The sequence below is a fragment of the Homalodisca vitripennis genome, chromosome 7, assembly GCF_021130785.1.
Source record: "Homalodisca vitripennis isolate AUS2020 chromosome 7, UT_GWSS_2.1, whole genome shotgun sequence".
Classification (NCBI taxonomy): Eukaryota; Metazoa; Arthropoda; class Insecta; order Hemiptera; family Cicadellidae; genus Homalodisca; species Homalodisca vitripennis.
In genome coordinates, this window is record NC_060213.1 from 112,113,409 (window position 1) to 112,133,888 (window position 20,480).

Below are 20,480 nucleotides of genomic sequence, written 5' to 3' on the forward strand. Positions count from 1 at the left end.
TGAGTACCCCTGTTCGTCGGTAGTAATTCGTGTATTTTTGTCACATAGAAATGTTTTCTCATATGTTTACTAGAGTAAGGTCATAACGACCTTAATGTAGGTAATTTTTCGAGTAAATAGATATACCCGGGATAGTGTTGATAACCAGTAATCTCTTGTCATAGGCTAATAATTCTTATCTTTCACAAACTGAACACAATCTTGAAATGTTTTGGACAGTTCTATTTGCAATCCAGATTCTAGTAAGTTCAGATGTCAAGAATCTTCAAATTGGTGAGTCTTGCTAACAGCGAGAGGTTTGGATTCGTATATAATGGAAATCTTCCTTCCAAAGACATTATCCCTCAGCATTGATATGATTGCTTCACCTTCTCACTTATTAAAAAAACCCCAAAACAGGGCCTTCTTAAAATCGTGTTTTGTCCATCTTAGAAATATCCTAGGGTATTGTTTGTGGTATACCAGATTCCTCTTGGTACAAAGAAGAACCATATTGATTTTTGGATAATAATAACGTAAAAAGGCAGTCCGTCCTCTATCTGCCCCTCTATATGACAACTGTTGCGTTACGTTTCTATTGGGTCCTTTCAATACCGTTGTATCACTTTGTAATTTTATGCATTATATTAATGCAAGTGACTGAAGGAGTCACTGTGTTGGTGTTTTAATTGTCCATGGAAATAACATCCACAACAATTCTCATATCCAATAAACCGTATTAACGAAAACCACTATTGTTTCTGGAAAAAAACTAAATGGTGTGCCTAACATGCAAAGGCCCTTCAAAAACAATAACAATAGCAAAGCAAATGTTCTGTAAACTGCAGACCTTCTGTTGCCTAGGGGCTGCGGCCTCTCTAACCGAGAGGTTTACTGATTCGATTCCCGAGGGAGTTAATGCAAATAAGTTTAGAACATTTTCACTTTCTACTACTAGACAATGACTTTTCTTTTTGGTTCAATATAATTGTATAATGGGCAAGTAACTTATTTTGAGTCAGAGTCATTTCCTCTTCTATGGCGGCGTTTAACTCCATCATATATGATATCCAAACTAAAACTATCCCCAATTAGGCATTTAAATTGTTTTGATAACCCTCATGAACTTGACTTTTGCAACTTATTTAAAAAATAGTTGCATAGTTAGCAACAAGCTATAAAGTTTACATCAAAGATACAAAAATACCCATATTTTTAAGAAATATACCGAAGGGAATTTTTACCTTTGTATTATATATCAATAAAAAGCTAATTCTATACTATTTGAAAAAAATTATTGAATTTGCAAAAAATTTACCCAACATAACAATACTAAAAATTTAAGTTAGAACATTTTTGTTTATTTCCTTTTTGCTAAGATTTTTTAAATTTGCATTTACTTAATAACATAAATTGTTTAATTAATATGATATAATATTTGTTTTGTTTCTATGTTAAGCAATATTTTATATTTATTTATCAAGAAACCATTGAATTTTTTCTAAATTTTGCTACTTTTTTGTATATGTTAATATAATATGAGTATGAAACATCTTTTATAACTTTACACAGTGTTTAAATTTTCTTATTGGATGATAAAATCTGTTTTGACTATTTTAGTTTTTTTTTTTTTTTTTTTTTTTTTTTTTTTTTTAATTTTCTTACATGGTCAGAGAACTCAATATGTGTGGTTTTGTGCTAAATTTCCTCAGCAACCACTAGCTTTTGTAAGGTAAATATTTTATAAATGTTAGTACTTTTTTCTGTCCAATATTCAAATTCTACATATTTTGGCATTATAAAATACATAATAAGTATAAAATTTGTAAAAAGCATATACATTTTATAACAGTTATGAAAAAACCCATTCAAATAGGCCAAAATTGGCTTGCCAGTATAGAAGTTATTACAAGGCCAGTTGGAGGGAAATGTTTAATGCAAGAAATAGAAATGTCATTAGCATTGAAAGAACCTCTAAATAGGCTCTAAAAATACAGTACAGTAGACAGTAATGCTTAAACCGTTTTCTATGGTACAGTTGCAAACCATTTAACACAATCTGCAGATTCAGTACCCCTGCCTCAATGATCTCTGTTCATTTACGGTATTGTCTTTCTAGACTTGTTTACAGCACTGATTAAGTTTACTCAACTAAGGCGAGCTTTTGTGTCTAGCATTCATTTTACATTACGTTTAGGGAAAAATTTAGGAGTGGTAATCAAATTGTGTGACATACTCTAGAATACTACAACAAAATTTGTTTTGATATTAAACTATAAAAATAGTCATTCCAGACTACTTTATCACATAAAATGAATTCCAAAATATTACTCCTACATATAAGAAATTGCTTGATTATATTCCACTTCATAAGAATCAAATTTTGTATCACAAAAACACTTGAGAACAGTTTAAAAATATTTTCTATGAATTTCTAAGTAAAGAGTGAGCCAAAATTCATAGGTGTGGGGTTTAAGACTCCAGTTTTTTCAAATGTGAATATATGAGACGTTATTTATTACTGTAAAGTTTTGTTGGAATGACAAAACTCTTACGTAAAAAACTCTTTCAAAACTGAATTATCTTTTTCATTTCAAAATTACAACCAAAAATATCACACGAAAGACTACATATTACACCATAATAGATGTATTTGTGAAAATAAATTTTAAGTCATATTTACTATGACTATCAACTAGAGTTTATTTGGGTATGCAAAGATACTTATATCAAATCATTGCGGTCTTTGTGTAGTTTATCCCTAAATATTAAAAAACATTTATTATTATATCTAAGCAGAAACATGTAGCACTTTATACAGTCATAATTCCGTTCCTCTTTTTTATTTGGATATATTTTGTAGCTCCAATAGTATTCAAATTATAATAAATATTGTAATTTTTACTTGAAGTGAATTTTAACTTTCTAGTGAATGTTTAAGGTACTTTTTTTTCTATTATACTGACAAAAGTGTTTTAAATACTATGTGAAACTTTAACATTTAGTCTGTTTAAATACCCTCCCATACCAGGCATGAGTGCGTTGCTTATAATCAGAATTATTTCAGCTTGGTTCTTCATGAGGTAGAAGTAGTTAAGTTCAGTTCTGTTTCATAGTAATTATCTTATACAAAATTCTGGTATTACTCAACCATGAAAATGTGACCACTGAGTAACAAAATTCACATTGGTATCTCGAAGAAAATTGTGATATCACAAAATCTAATTTGGTCATGTCACCTTGGAAGGATAACCAACCCTCTTGAGATTAATTCCTTCCCTCTGAAGAAGTCTTCAATCTCTGAAAACTACCACTTTTCATTTGGATTACCTCACTTCCTGTCTCCTAAAATGAAAGGAACACTGGAGTGATTCTTTCTTTTACCAACTTATATATTAGAATTTACACTAGAAACAATGTTTACAGGCAATGTTTCGCAAAGTTTTATCTCCTTGACCTTCTTCAAGAATTTAAAATTCAGACTTCCGTTTGCTTTTATTGAGGGGGGGGAAATGTAATTTTAACTTTAAAACCTTTGGAGGGAATCAGGTAAATTTGTGAATAAATGCTGATGAAAAGCTCCCTCCCCCCTGAAACATTATGTAATTTAGAGACAACCCCTAAGCAATTAAAGACAGAATTAGAAAACATTGCTAACAAGGTCTATAGTAATTTTAATTCAAACAATCTAATAACATGGATGTTTTTTAGTGAAACCTTTCACTTTCAATGGAATGAATCATCAAAACCATAGAACAACAAAGTTGTTGTTATAAATATATATACAAATGTGTATTTATACAAAGTTACAAGAAGGTAAAAACTTTCAAAATTGAGAAAAGTATGGTTCAGTGTATGTGTAAACTTCTTAAATTAATATTTAATTTGATCATTAACAGTATTTTACAGTAATGGTAAATTTAGAAAGGCCCAGGTTATCATTTACAAATCCATTTTGGTTCTTCTTTACAAAAATAGTTTGATAAGCACTCAACAATTTTCTTATTTTGAATTCCTTTAATCGTGCCTAGTTTGAAATTCATGTTTTACTACAGATCTTTATTCCTGTTTATATTTTTTTTTAAACATGCTAATTTTTAAAGGAGGAACGCCAGTTTTGATGAGGCTAAAGTTTAAAAGAGCGTTATAAATAGGAGGAACTCTTAGATTTTAGTGCTAATGCATCGGTTCAAAATATGATTAATTATTCATAATGTTGGAGCCAACCCCTTGCCCTTCTTGTATAAGCCATAAATAACTCCTATAGGTTGTATCTCATCACTACCTACCTCATTATGTGTGACATAACCCCTCATTTTTTCCTTAACCAATCAATATTAAGGAAATACGCAATATCTAATATCGTTGCAAGTTTGAAACTTTGCAGGTCAGGAATATTGTCTTAACAAACTTGCAAGTTAAAAATGAATTATGGAGTAGATTCATGCTAATTAGGCTTAACTTCACCATTAATCATCCTTTTTTGAGTATCCTGTCATTTCAGAAGGTCCTGTCAGCAGAGGTCCTTTTAGGACTAAATTGCAATGTAAGATATCTTTTTTACATTTAATGAAAAATCTACCAGTTTGATTTGATTGATGTGCCATAAAACATACATAACATCCAACCCCAAAAATGTTGCATATTCTGATGGTTATGAGCAACTACAGTTTTAAATGTTTAGTAGTAACAAGATTTGTGAGATTGATCAAATTAACTCCGAGTTTTATGGGGGTGTTGGCAGTACATTATTATTACACCTGCTGGCTCTGTTACAAAGTAGTAGTTTATGAGATTGATACTTTGACTAAAGTCAGTAAATATGAAAGTTAATCGTTTGAAAAATATATTCAGGTTATCTCTTGAGAACTCCTTTCCAACATGACAACATAAGGTACTCATTTACATACAACTAACAGAGCGGCTGAAAAACTTTATGTACATTATTTTGCCTAGCACAACTTGAGTTATCCTATTAAAAATCCAAAAATCGTTACAGGTTTTTTTATATGTTTTATAAAAAATTTATTTTTTAACTTATCCGTTTAAATTTTATATTTTTTGAATAGTCATGAAATGGGCTTCAATAATAAATAGATAGTAATAATATTTTTAGTCACACTTCAAAAAAATGCTGTATAAACAAGAAACAATTTTAGATCTCTTTGAATTTTCTCAAAATAAATGTTTTTATTGTACACAAAATAGTATAAAAGACCATATTGCTGATTTTATTTTATTATTAAATTTATTTTCAAACCCGGATCTCTCACTTGCCGGCTATTGCAATTTATACTAATTTTATTAATGTAAATAAAAGTCATTTGATAGGTATTTTTGGTCTTCCGATCATATGTTAAGTTTGGTTATTTAAAACGCATATGTGACAGATACAGCCAGATACAAAGTAATTGAATCGTAAAAAGTAAGGGCTCTGTAGTGTAATGGTAGTGCAATTACCGGCAAGTGAGAGATCTGGCTTCGAGTCCCAGTGGAGCAAGTACTTTTTGTGATTCAAAATATATATAATATAATTTGTCAGAATAATTTTTTTCCAAAACAGAAAATTTCAAGAATATTGATTTTTCTCTTGTTAAACATTTATAATATTTGTGTTAGTGAATATATTTAATTTATTTAAATTTCAATTAAATTTGTAGGACTGAATTTCTGCACAGGTGTCTAACAACCAATATGCGTCTAACCACTGGTCCATAATCCAATTATAAACAACTCTCATTTGAAATACTGAATATTGATCGGCGCTAGCTTCAAGTCTTTTTTACTAACACAAAGCAGAAGACAATTAGCTGTGCCAAGCAATGACCTCCAGGATGCCAGACAATATAAAGCAAGGCTGTTTTTATAAGGGACCTGAAATTGACACCCCCCCCCCCCCCCACCCCCCCCCCCCCCCACCCCCCCCCCCCCCCACCCCCCCCCCCCCCCACCCCCCCCCCCCCCCACCCCCCCCCCCCCCCACCAGTTTCACTCAATATAGATAACATTGAATATGAGTATGTACGTCACTCCATGCGACACTACTGAACACTTATACGTTGGTGTTATGGACAAATCTTATGTGGAATAAAATTGTAAACAAACAGAGTACAACCATATGATATTTTAACAGGTGGTATATTGACACAGCTATAGAGAAATTTGGCATACTGCCTCAACGTAGCATGTTGGGCGACACGTGGTTTGGTGTAATTCCTACTTTATTCTATGTGTAATATTGTAAGTTGCATTACAAAAAAACTGTATGATAAATCAAGGTAATTTCAAATGGACACTGTAATCACTTTGTTGTAATGGTACTGTGGTTTCGATCAAAGTTAATACTACGAATCATTACTATTTCAGTTAGAAGTAGGTCAATAGTAAGGAACGGTCGACATCGATTTGCTCCACCCCTAGTGAACGTCTTTGATAGGGGCTAAAATAAAAGTCCCTCTTAGCTTTAAAAAAATATGACTGTCATTATTCTATCTCACACATACGGTAAATTTGTTCCTTCTAATGCCTCTCCTATTAAAATTAGTTTCATATTAGTTCTTCCTAGTAATAACAATTAATTATTGTGCATCAGTGTTCCATGTAAATAAATCAACCCACGAGTTTCCTCCCCGATTTAGTGGGATCTAGACGTCAGATTCTATAGAAAATATGATAGTACTGTACAACCACATATTTGTATTGCGTGACTGGTACTGTCCTAGCTAAATAGGTTAGGCTTACCAGGTTAGGGAACGAATAAAGGGAACATTGAATACGATAATTGTGCAATAACTGAGTGTTGGTGAACATGGTTACATTGGTATTATTGGTAAATCTTATGAGAAATATATTTGTAAAGACACTGAGTAAAATTATATATTTTAATATATGATATAGGACAGGCATAGAGCTATAGATATAGGTTTATTCTAATTAAGTTAAGCTTATCAAGTTAGGGAACATTGAATGCGATAATGGTGCAATCGCAGAGCGTTAGTGAACAGCTTTACCTAGGTATTATGGGTAAATCTTATGGAGAATAAATATCATATCATATTTTAAAATGTGATATAAGAAAGCTATAGATCTATAGAAATAGGTTAAGTCCATACCAATATGAAGGCTTGTACCAAATAGGTTAGGCTTGTACGTTTATTTTCTAAGTAGAAAGGGTGTAGCCAAGCAGGTAACATCAGCTTCGCTACAATATATTGAAAGGATAGTAATAATAATAAATATCTAATGTTTAAGGATAACCAAGAATATAATCACTGTACCCGTGCTTATGTATCACAAAGAAAACTGCTCTTCTCATTTTAATACACTTTAAACTATGTATGGCAACTGAAAAGTAAGTTCGTAGCTCGAAAGTACCCTGTGTGATCTTTTATATTCTTAACAAAGTTTTTTTTTCGACTCATCGATTCTAATGCACAGTATGAATGTAACAATATTTAGAAATTTTATTTTATAAACTCTTTGCAGTTTATCTTTTAATGTGCTTCAATTAAATCGTAATATAACTCAATTGTATTTGCTATACTTAAATAATATCTCAATTTTATTAGATGAACCAATTTTAAAAAATCACCAAAGGCTCGTAATGTTACAATTGACTACTCTAATATTTAGGTTGTAAAATTAAAATTAAGAAGTTTCATACACTGAATACTTTGAAATTATTTGTTTTTAAAGACGATAAATGTAAATTTTTCTATAATTCTTCCAGTATCACATGTTTTCTTTCTTATTAAACATACATATTTCCAATTACACTACTAATTTTCAATTTTTTTCCGATATAATAATATTTATATTCAAAAAAGAATAATTTACAATAAAGGGGATTTAAAGATCTACTTATATTATAACCCAGGTTTTGAATATTGACCTTAACAGTGGTATATTCTTTATAATGTAAGCCAACTATTCAGTGTTGTGCAACTATTAAGAATTTTAATTGCGTAAAATTGTATTAATCAATTTCCACTTTTCTTCAAATTTTTAACAATATACGTATTTTTTCACTGTTGATGTTTAAATAAAAAATGTATAAAATGTGCATGAGGTAAAGGTGGATTTTAAGCATATTAAATGAATAAAATAAGAATGACAAATGACATATTTCGGTAAATACTGCTCGTGGAATATTTTCAGAGGTCCAAGCAGGAGTTTCAAAGCCAGAGGGAGCCTGGGAGATGCCATAAATAGTCGCGGTCTCGCCTCCTATGTTCAGTAATGCTATTTTATAGTGTAACTTGTAAACATGTGGCAAGCCAGAGACGCCTGCTTCATATTAATGTTCCTTTCCTCTACATTATTTAGGGAAACACTAAACCCCCTCAAATTTATCATTTTGGATTAAATATAATACTTATATTTTAAATATTATTTAACATTATTATGCTATGTATAATTATTATGAATGTATGTATATCTTTCCAAGTGTTTGAAATTGTTGGCCGGTCCGTTTCCAAAAAATTAGATAATCACAGATTCAGAATTTAGAATAACTGTTTTTAAATATTTTTCGTAGGAAGCAATGAAACGCAAACCAACGATACGACGATATAAAATGTATTTTGCCGTATAATTCTCTATAATACTTAAGGTCTTACATTAGCGTTATGTATCAGCGGAACTTTTACTGGAACGGAAGTATCGATTACCCGGATAGATTCATGTCTCAGTATCGATTATCAGTTCATCGACCGGATGTAGTCTGGACTCAAAATAGCCTCATTATTCGGCGCCTGACTCCTTTGTTGTCCATTAGGAAACTTATAGCATGCTACAAGTCGACCCATAAAACCCTTTCAGCTGAATGATATTGTATAAAAACTTTACTGGTATCAATATTTATAGCATACGTACATATGATAAGATGACAAAATGAAGATGAAAATCAGTCAATACCAATTGAGTTTCATTTCAAGGTATGAGAAGAAAAACAGCCAACTCTATAATTTATTGAGTTTGAAAACGGTCATGGAAATATGAAAAAAATCACACTTTTTAATTTTAATTTTATTTTAATATCATGCATTTTTTGAAATGCGGCGAACGTTTTCTTTGGACTGAATGCAGTTTAATGATGATTTAAGAAAAAATTAGACAAATTAATAGTTCAATTTCCTATGCACTAGTCGCTTAGTAGCCTACTATAATTTTAATTTTATGCAACTTTATTATCAGTGTTGCTGTCTTGGAATTTCATGGGACATTAGGGAATTTTTGAAAATTTGTAAGCATAATAGATGTTCATATAAAACGATTTAAAAGTTAAAAAAACTAGTCTTTATTTTTAAATGGCCGAGATAACCATATGGTGTAACTTCGAAATGCCACCATTTTGAAACCTTTCCTTTAAGTGAAACTGTTCAACAAATTCATTTAAAGAAAGCATAAATAATATTTTCTGAGTAGTTTGGTTTGAATCGATTAGGGATTGCGGTAGTTATCGTGATTACAAAACTGTCTTGTTTTGCGTGAACTTACCCGCACAATCACTCAATTAATTAGGAGTTCCCGAGGTTCAATTAATTAGGAGTTCAATTAATCACCTACCACAAAGGTGATTAACACATGCAGATTTGTATGAAATAATGACAACAAAATTCTCACGTTGAACTCATTATTACGTTTTTTTTTTTTTGCAGGGGCTAGTATTTATATTTCCTATTGACAGACAACGCATTGTGTGGGCGTGCACCAGACCTTAGTTTGTTTACATATGCAGTAGCAGTTGTCTCACGCGACAGTTGTCTCACAGCTCCTGCTTATATCTTTGTGTGTTATGTCTCCACACTCTAGTATACTGGTCTATCACATCTAGGATATGTAAAAATTGTTATAAAATATTGTGGAATTATTATTTGGATATGAGAACGAGAATTTTAAAAATTGCTTAATCTATTCTATCTAACGCGCAATTCAATTCTTTTAAAAGTACATGAGTGTGAATTTTTCTTTTACTTTAAAATGTGTAACTTATCAAAGATGTAAGTTAAAACATTTTTATAAAACGGTGAAATTCATATTACTATAACTTCACCACAACGATGCATTTGCTATATTTATGTTTAAATACAACTAAACTCATTCCTAATCCTTGAATCTAAATTCCACGAAAATTCCCATTATTGTGAAAAATAGCAGACAGAATTAAATTTGTGATCTAAGTTACACTCATTAAATTTTATTATATAAAGTATCTCACCATTTTTAGCTGTTTCATTCAGCAGTGTTTTACTTTAAATATTTTTATTTTCGTGCAATTTCAACCTAAGTTTCTTTTCAAACTTGCCACATTTTGTACATTATTTTTGTAGAGAGGTCGAAGAAATCCTGTAAAACGTACTATTATTGTGATAAATAAATTACATCTTTTTAGTTTAGTTTTAACAGACATCTTGCAACAAATGCAGTCGTGTTTGCCACGTTCTTCAGTTTGTAGTACAAATAGGCGAATTAAATAATATAAATATAAACTTTTGCTATGATTGAAATAATATCTCTATGTTGGGAAGGGTTTTATTTAATGTGAATGCTGAGTTTAGCTCCAGTTCACCTTCCTCTTCGTACAGCATCTGGAATCTGGAGTCACGGTCTGAAGAGATCCAAAAAAGACGGCGATGTAGAAGATAAATAATGAATTCTATACATCGATTCGAACGTAGAGATACCTATATTACAAAATATAGTGTAATATAGGTGAAGAGGTATTCTCATTATGCCATCAGGTGCACAATTAATAATTAAATAATATAAATATAACGTTTGTGGTATTATTGAAATGATATTTTTTGAATTATTAGTTAAACAAAGTTATATTTTGTCACATACATGAGATTAACAGTAAGATTTAATTACATTAATTTTTACTGTCTTGTATCATTAAGAACATCACTATTCTTATTGTGTACAAACAAGGGCAAAATGAAAGCATCATAAACATCAAGGGAAACGTAAGTATGCTAAATATTTGCTCGTACACACACATTTCTTGGTGTAATTTTTGTTATAGCCGGCCAGAGCTGATTTATCTTGAAAACATTGTAACTTTATGGTTACGTTTGCTCATGTATTTCATTTCTGCATTATCGAGCACTGGTAAATTAAGAGGAAGAAAGTAATCTTTGCTGTTGCTAACCACCCCGTTTATTTAAGGCAAAAATATCATTAAAATATTAAATTTCCTGAGAACGAATAGACAAAAAATTGAATTACTAATTTTCAGAAGAGTGCTGTAGAAAGTATGTCAATACTTACTCAAAAATACTGAACTCTTTTTATATATCCGATATACACACTAGAAATGGATGATGCATCACCCAATTTCTTGCTGAAATGTTTCTTCTGGTGATCTGTTTGTTTCTTGAAAGTAGAATCAAATGTCCTTTGTGAAGGTTGATGCAATACAACTATATAAATTACACTGAAAAAAAGTATTAGTAAATTTCATCTTAAGGTGAACAATAATTTATTCAAATATATCATTGAACTATGTAATAAAACAACCTGACTTTCGTCCAAAACTAAAGATTCCCTTCAAGGGAATAGGCCTTCCTGGCCAAATTGTATCTAACCGGTTTTGTATAAGGGTTAGTACAACAGAATTCATTTGTCGTATGACATGGAAATGAAGCAATTCTAGACCATAAAAGTAAACTGGACGTTCTAAAAACATTTACCTCAAACTTATCAAACGCAAAATTATATTTTATCTCGAATTATAATTATTGTCATGAGTGAAAAAAATAATTGCATACGAATAAAACAATCAGACAACGTTATACGTGTTTCGACATTTAAACACTATCCTGAGGCTTATCGTCGAAACATAGTTTTAAATGTTTTACGTGTGTTTTTATTTGACGGATTTTTGTTCCTAATGATGGATAGCGTCCTAATTTTGAGGATAGCGTTCCAATTTAGAAACTAATGCAGCCACTGCACAAAATTCTGAATGTAAGAAGGGGGTGATTATTAAATTACTATTTATATACCAGTAAGCATTTCTGGGGCTAAAAGAAAGATTAATGTTTAAAATGTGTTTTAAAAAGATTAAAAGTCAGGAAACAACGACCGAATATCCTCCCGACAGCTCCATGTAAAATGAAAACTCCATAAAGCCTTTAGACAGCGAATTCCAAAACCTATGCGATGTATTAGTAAGGACCTAAATATGCCATCCTGACAATGAGGTAAACACCGCAGTGAAAAATATTGAAAATTCCAGCTTCTTTGACAGGAGATTAATATTCTTATCTTCCTTCTAATCTAGAGAGTGTATCCATTTTCACAATACAGTAAGAATTCATATTTCTTATTATTATTTTATTGTTTAATACATATTTATTATTATATTTTATTATTTCTTGTATGGCAATCCCCACCGAAAGAGAAAACTGAGCCCCTGTGAGTCTCTAATGTTGGCGTCACGATAGACCGAGGGCGACCACTTGCTTTTTCCTATCAGTGCGGCGCGCGGCTAAACAATGTGTGTTACTTTATCCTAACTCTGATCACTGAGGCTGATTTAACAGGGTATCAGTGCTGTTCATTTGGCTTCAGAATTGAAGTGCCATGTTTAAAAAGTTTATTAAAATGGATTAAGTGTATTTTTGATAAGAAAACAACAGATTTTACACAAAATAACATTAAATATCAATGCATTAAAGCAATTAAAATATTATAATTAAATAAATATTGGCCCTAAAATGTCACTTACCCAACGCATGTACTATACAAGCACTTACATGTGATAAAACACAATCACCTCATATTGCATGTTACAGATTGATGATTACCTCATGACCTGACAAGTTCACACTACCCTCATTAATGTTTAATCATACTCGTTCATTCATGTTTAATTTTAACATAACACCATTGTGGAATTTTAATAACGATAAATAATCTTCCCTTATACACATAATATCATAACCTTAGCCCAGCTGGGCTAGCTAATTTATTATTGAGTTCTAAACTGGATTGCGGTTACACACGATTTGCGGTACTTTCAGCAACCCCAGAATTGACACTAATTGATAGATCAAAACTAGACTAATTATAGTTTATAAACTATCAATATCTTAATTAATTGTCTTCAAGGAAAAACATTACTTTCATCGATTATTTTGTGAATTCTTGGCTAAACGTAATTTATTTATCATTGTGAATACACTTAGGATACTGCCCCAAAACAGCGGGAAACTTCTGCTACCTGAAAACCACTATACATTACAAATTTGCTATTAATTATTTGACTGAGCAGTTAGTGGAATCGCTCCCACAATTTGAAAACAAATTTCCGTTATTTGTGTGCGTCCGCCTGAATAAACGATACCTGTTGATTTGGCTGAATTAATTGACTTCGAAAGATGAAATTCGGTTTGCAACTCCACCTCTATTATCCATTTATACAAATTTAATATGGTAAATATCGGTCTATTGGGAATCCTTATGTGGGCAAGGATGCTGTTCACTGTAGGGCGATAGAGAAGCTCCCCACGCTCCCACAGTTCCCCGTGAGATTAACTTATTTTTCGATGTTCTTAGAAATCAGGTATTGATAATTCCATTTATAAATTGTCAAGATAACAAATGAATAACAATTATTGAATGTAAAAGTTGCTAGCAATGAGACAGCCATTGGTTCAATGACAAGTCGTCACTGTCGTTTTATGTCAGATTTTTAATAAACCGCTAGCAAAATAGTCTGTTTTGTCGAAAATGGGTTATTGCAAAGATATAAATTCACAAAACCAATATGTTATATGCAATTTATAGTATTCAGTGAGTTTTTATCTATTATTTACTATAATTAATTTGCACTGCACTTGACCAAGTCGTACGAAAGTATCGTTATTGTTTTCAATAATTTTTACTAAAATTCTTTGTTCATTTTTCGTAAAACTTTTTAAAATGCCTAACTTTACAGATTTGGACAATTTATGGTAGCCCATAATTTATTAAAGTTAGTCCAGTGAAAATCAAATGTAGGAGTCTAACATTTCGAAACGCTGTAATGCAGGAATCTGAACTAGTTATAATATGACGTCAAGGAAGCACACGTAGGCGTCACTCTAAGTGAATAATAAAGCTTCTGTCAATATAGTTATATATGTGTAATAAAGCTTCTGTCAATATAGTTATATCTGTGTGCACTGTAAACCCAAGAGCATTTACTGCAAACAAATCAATGTTCTATTTCAAAATAAGTAGTTGGATGAGCGTTATCGAAGCCTATCACTCGTATTGGTAGAAAAATTTAATTTCTGTATTGTTTCTGTCCGCACGATATCTTGAAAAAGAACTCACCTATAGACTCAAAATTGTGTTCGAAGCTTCATTTCCGTGTGAGGAATACTGAGTTCGATCATTGTCCATGTCACTGTAAGTGATTTGGCTAAATATTAGCGAACATTTTTATATTGGTGCTATGTGTAGCTATGTTGGCAACGAGAAAAAAAGAAACAAAAATTGTAAACAAACACAGAATAGAAGAATAGACGTTAATTTTAAATCGACATGTAGACATTGGTTTAAACTGGATGTTTCGGTTAATACGTTCATACATTTTTAATTCTATAAAAATTTATGACTGAGTTGTTTAAATAACTAAATTGCGTGATTTTGTATTTAAACTTCGATAAGAATCCTGTTTATTTTATTTGAATCATCTAAATATAAACGTAATTTAATTCATCGTAATTGTTCGTTTTTGTATTTTTCGTCATATATAAAATAAGAACTCTTTATTTAAAATTGTATAAATGTTCATTTTTAAATAAGTATTTGCAAACCTTGTTAGTGTATTATAGCGCTTTAAGTATAGTTAATTTGCATGTGTAACATGTGCTATCTTATTGTTTTATTCTATTTGTCACAACAAATGTCAGCGAGAACGCACTTACAAAATGAAACTGAAACACACAATCAAATTCGACAAAAGTTTACTTGCAAAATTCAGTACTACCATCTAAGGATAATAAAGCCCTCATATATACAATAAAGAAAGTAATTTCGACAAACATTGCATTATTAAATAGCAGATTCTTGCAATCTTATAGTTATTGTGCTCTAACTCTTGTCTATTTATTGAACACATCCTAGTAGACTCTTAGTTATTTATTGAAGCCTGGAGTTACCAAGTTATAATTCTAATTTATTCTAAAAACAAACTAATTTTATTTGTAATTATTGAAGTATATCAGGTAAATTGTATCAATTCATATAATGTTTTGTATTTACATAGATTAACATTATCTTGGAAATTATCATAAAATCAATTATGAATACCAAGAAATTCCAAATCTTTATAAATTTAGTACTTTGTAATTCACATGTTTATTGCATCAGATTTAGTAACATTATTACATATTGACGTATTTATTAAAAGTCATAATTGGAAAACTAAATTGATTTTAAAGCCAAAAACAAAATGGATATGTGGATATCATCAGCTGCCTAAAAAATTAATCACTTTTAGTGTCTATTAACAAGGGCAAAAATCTTTGTAGTACTCAATCTGCTTTTAAATATCCTTTTTGAAAAGGAGTATAAAAAACTTTCTAGATAAACAAATTAAAATAACTGCAATAATTACAATGTGATCTGCTACTAGTGATCTTAAATTTATAAATCAACATTTTTTTGGATTTAATAAAATAAAAAAATTCTGTGTTTCAATCAAAAGATGTCTTTTCCCATTATTAAATTTTCAACTGATACTAGAAATATATTTTCAAACCCCTATAAAGAACAGTAATCTTCAAAAAGATCTCGCAGTGTATAAAACATTCTTTCTAGGCCGAAATTAACCTATTAAGGTAATTAAAAAAGTAACAGCATAAAGTGTAACGTTACTGATAAAGTATATTCTTTTAATTTACACTACTTTCTATTTTGGTGTAAAATTATGAAAATGTAAAATATGTATTACTCTAAGAAAGAATACAACTGAAATTCTTTCATCTTAAAAAACTCCAGGATGCGTACAAGCCCATTCTTTTACTTATTCTAAATTAGAGGTTAGTAACTGAAAATATTGATTACTATAGGTAAACCGCTAACAAAAAAACCTTGGTTGATTTGAGTTCACGCAGGGTGGGGAAGATACCCCTCCGCCGCCCATCTATTTGATCAGCTGACTAATCCGGCTCAGTTGGTATCGTTCACTGCTGCGACCGTTCAGTTGAACCGGTCAGTACAGAGTTACTAAGCCTTCCCGCTAGAGCGTGTTCAACAAAATGAACGACTGAACGGAATGACCAAGTGAACGAAAGGATCCGTTTGCAAAAAAGTGTTCGAATAGAGGCAGAAACAACATATCTTACAGTGAATGGATAGATATATAACAGTAAATGTATTGTATTCACAACAGTATATATTCAGGAATCTAGTAAATGTAAATATATATTATTATTAGAACTGATTAAAAAATAATTAATTGTATGTTACTATATACATTACTAAATATTTTAAATGTTAATACTTATGAACAATGGACTTAGTTGATTGATATGCCTTTGATTTATCATAAGGATATTTCACTACAAATGTTTCAGTAAATTACTAAACATCAAACAGACACATTGCTCGTTTGAAAATAATTTATTTTTATAAATAACACATTTTATACATTTAACCGATTAAGTTCCCACCACTTTTCTTAACACCCAGGTTGACTATAAGTTTTTACGATTCATTAAAATAATATTACGCAAACTACTATACAGAACGCCTCCTCTCAGATCGACCCTGTACATCGCACCTATATCGACCATGTGTTACCACATGGATTGGTTACTATCATTAGATGGCGAAGAAGTATATAGACTTGTCCCTTATTATCGCTGAACTTCTAACCCTTCCTCACTATTTATTGTTATTCGGTTTGTACTTCACTATAATTACCATAACTAATACTTCATACGACAGTGCAGCAAAACTAGATTTATACTCGGTTAGGCTAGTTGCACACACACCGATTTTGGACGACCGATTTTTTACCGGCCGTCCAAATTCCAATAGTGAACTGAATGAGGGAACGGAACCTGGCACACACGCCGACAGCTGATCGGCGCCGTTCACATTGGAATTTGGACGGCCGGTAAAAATCGGTCGTCCAAAATCGGTGTGTGTGCAACTAGCCTAACGTATCATTATCAATGTGACTTATCATGGTCACTGTTGTCATTGCCCCCCAGCCGAATTAAAAATAAATTCTATAACCATTTAATAATCTCAAAAATTACAAAACTTCTATTTTTTTTTACTTATAATATCGTTTGTTCTATTATTAGTTTTGAGTTCCAATATTCACGACCAGGCCTATGTAGGCTCTTCCTAGTTATACTATTCTTCTTTTTTCAAATTTTAATTGAATTAAATAGAATTACTACAAGATTTATATAATAAGAAATAATTAAATACGTACCGGTATAAGTACCGTATTGTTACACTCTGACACATTGTTTCAGACATTGTATGTATATGCATACGTTTGTTGCAATACGTGTATATGTATGTGTTTTATTGTAGTATTTTCGGGAAAATAAACCATTTTCATTTCATTTCATATACCTGATTAGGAAAAAAGTATCAAATTTATTCAGTTGCCAAGCAAAATTGAACAACACTTTCAAAGTGAACGGGTATTTTCAAACACTCTGATACGGATCAGTTGTTCATTTAACTGACCCGTTCAAATTGAACTACACATCTCTAATGGCCACTGCCACTGCACGGCTAACCTCAAAACAACAATGCTTCCTGGATACATCTATGGCTACATTAATCTGTTTCACTAATATTTTACGCTTAGACTTCGACACGTGTATATGCCTACACACAAAAATATATAGTTATAGAGCAGGTAAAGTAGCTGCAGTGTAAACAAAACTGTAAGAACGAGATACGATCCACACAGCTGATAAACAGATACAAGAATGAAGAAGGTGCTGGTCCCACTCCCCACCCCAACTCCCAGCTGGAGGGGGGCCCCTCCTGCGCGGTACTGCTAAGAAAATTGCTTCTGCGCAGGTTTCTTTAATAGCGGTTGACCTATAATACCGGATAATATTTTGCTTAGCTAGCTGATAATATAGTCGACAGCGGACTACAATGTTATTTTAACCTGTTGTTGATTGCCACATGTATACCAGTGGTTGTCGTACCTGTTCCTGCATACATGTCATGTTACTATAGGGATCTCTATACTATATCCAATATATGAAGAGTGAGGGATAAGATTTTGAACTGGTTAATGTTTTTATAGCTAGTTCCGTGTAAAAACGATCTACCGCCAACATTACTGCCGTAGTAAGCGGTGTAACTTCTCCGGCTTCGTGGTCAAACATCGGACTTATTATAACTATTTATTTGATTAAACCGGTATTTAAAAAATAAATTGTTTTATATATTAGTTGAGGACATAGTTTGTCCAGTTTTTATACGTTTTCAAGTATTAAAACCTCCATTCTGTGACTGAAAACAGTGAATTCGTCGTGTTTTGTTCTCATCATTACTGAATCCAACAGCTCACAAATACCAAACAAACCATCTCAAATATTAAAATACTTAAACTGTCGTAAAATTTATTAATTTCTGGTTATAAAACATCCATTTAAAAATAAGAAAGCAACCTATTGCTCTAATACGTTTGCCTACAGGTTTATATAAAACCAGTAAAAAGTCAAACATTAAAAAATAATATTTAAAACCAGTGAATAAACATTCAAAAGATTGTAAACGTAATTTAAACTGGGATTTAAATAAAAAAAAACATGCGTTAATTGACTAGGATATATTAAATCTCATAACTATAAGCAATAATTAAATGATCAATTATGCTCTCAGCAGTCCAACGAATGGAAACTCCAAACATTAAAAAAGATATTTAAACTATAGTCAAAGCTCGAGCATTAATTGACTGTGACATATTGAATATCTATAACCATAAACACTAATTAAACGATAAACAATGCTCTCAACAAACAGTTAATTGGTGTGGCTCAGCATTGACATGATCAGCAATTGAGGTCGTGATGTGTTTGATTGGTTAAACCCCAACTGCAACGTTCAATATTACATTGCAATAGGGGCAGAAGGGTTGTGTGGATATACCCCTTAGGGATCACTGGGTCAATAATTACGTAACAATGTTGTCCCATGTAAGTCCCAGCTCGGGCCAAGCTCTTGTGTACCGAGACCACGTTACATCGCTTTTAATATTATATATTATTTAATTATTTTTAAATTACCACAACACAACATTATTAAGATACTTTGTAATTACGTAAGATTCAATGCGGCATGTGCAGTTACAGTTTTATACAGAATCTGAACTAAGCTTGACCAATTGCTTACTCAAATGTTCTTTTATGAGCCATACATATACTCTTTGATTACTGACATATTTACTACATTTAAGATGGAGAAAATGTAGAAACAGTTTTTGATGGTTCAACGGTAAACATCATGTTCATCAAAGGAACATTTTATGACATCAACAGGGTCTATTAGCAAGGAAGCGGTGAAAAATCAAGTCTCTATCTAAACATCCGTCAAGTTAAAATTATTTAAAAACTAGATAATACCAATAAAATAATATAGAAATATAAAATGTTCTCATTGCTTAAAAACGTTAAGTAATTTCAAAAAATATTGTAGTGTTAAGCAATTTTAAAAAATGTTAAAAATATTTCTTTCTAAAGATGCAAGTTTGCATGAAACTTTTACGTTTCTTCAAATTTATACTACGCATATAGTATATGTAGAGAAAAGACAAATATATAAGGTCTTGAGGACAGAAATTTAGATTAAGGTATTTATTGATGAAACACACACACACACACACACACACACACACACACACACACACACACACACACACACACACACACACACACACACAGAGTTTAGTGTAAATATAGGTAATAATTCATTATAAATGTACGCTATACAAGCATCACCGAACGTAATGTAATTTTAGCTTAGCCAATCAGCGTATTGTACTGCTAAGCGGTTTAGTCTCATTTAGAGCTAAACAAAGGGTCATATTGTATATGAGCCTGTAACATCGTAAATTTACCAGCCCATTTACCATTTTATTATTTATTTTATGTTTCAAATTAGCATAACCATAACAAGTATCATAAATTTGTGCGTCTAAGGTATTCATACTTTCTCAGTTTTGTTTGTTACCAATAATTTATGAACAAGCATTTTACTTTTAAAACACAATAATTTGTGTTTATAACTATTAAGTTATACATATCCTTCTTGCATATGATACATCACATATTGATACATATGTATCATTACGTACGAGCATACACTACGTGTATTGTACAGAACTGTATCAATTATAATTAACACTAATATTATTGATGACTCCCACACAGTACACTTGGCACTTTGTAGTTATTTTCTAAGCTGTGCTGCTGCGACATATTAATAACTTTTGCTTTATTTTATTTAAATATTCAATT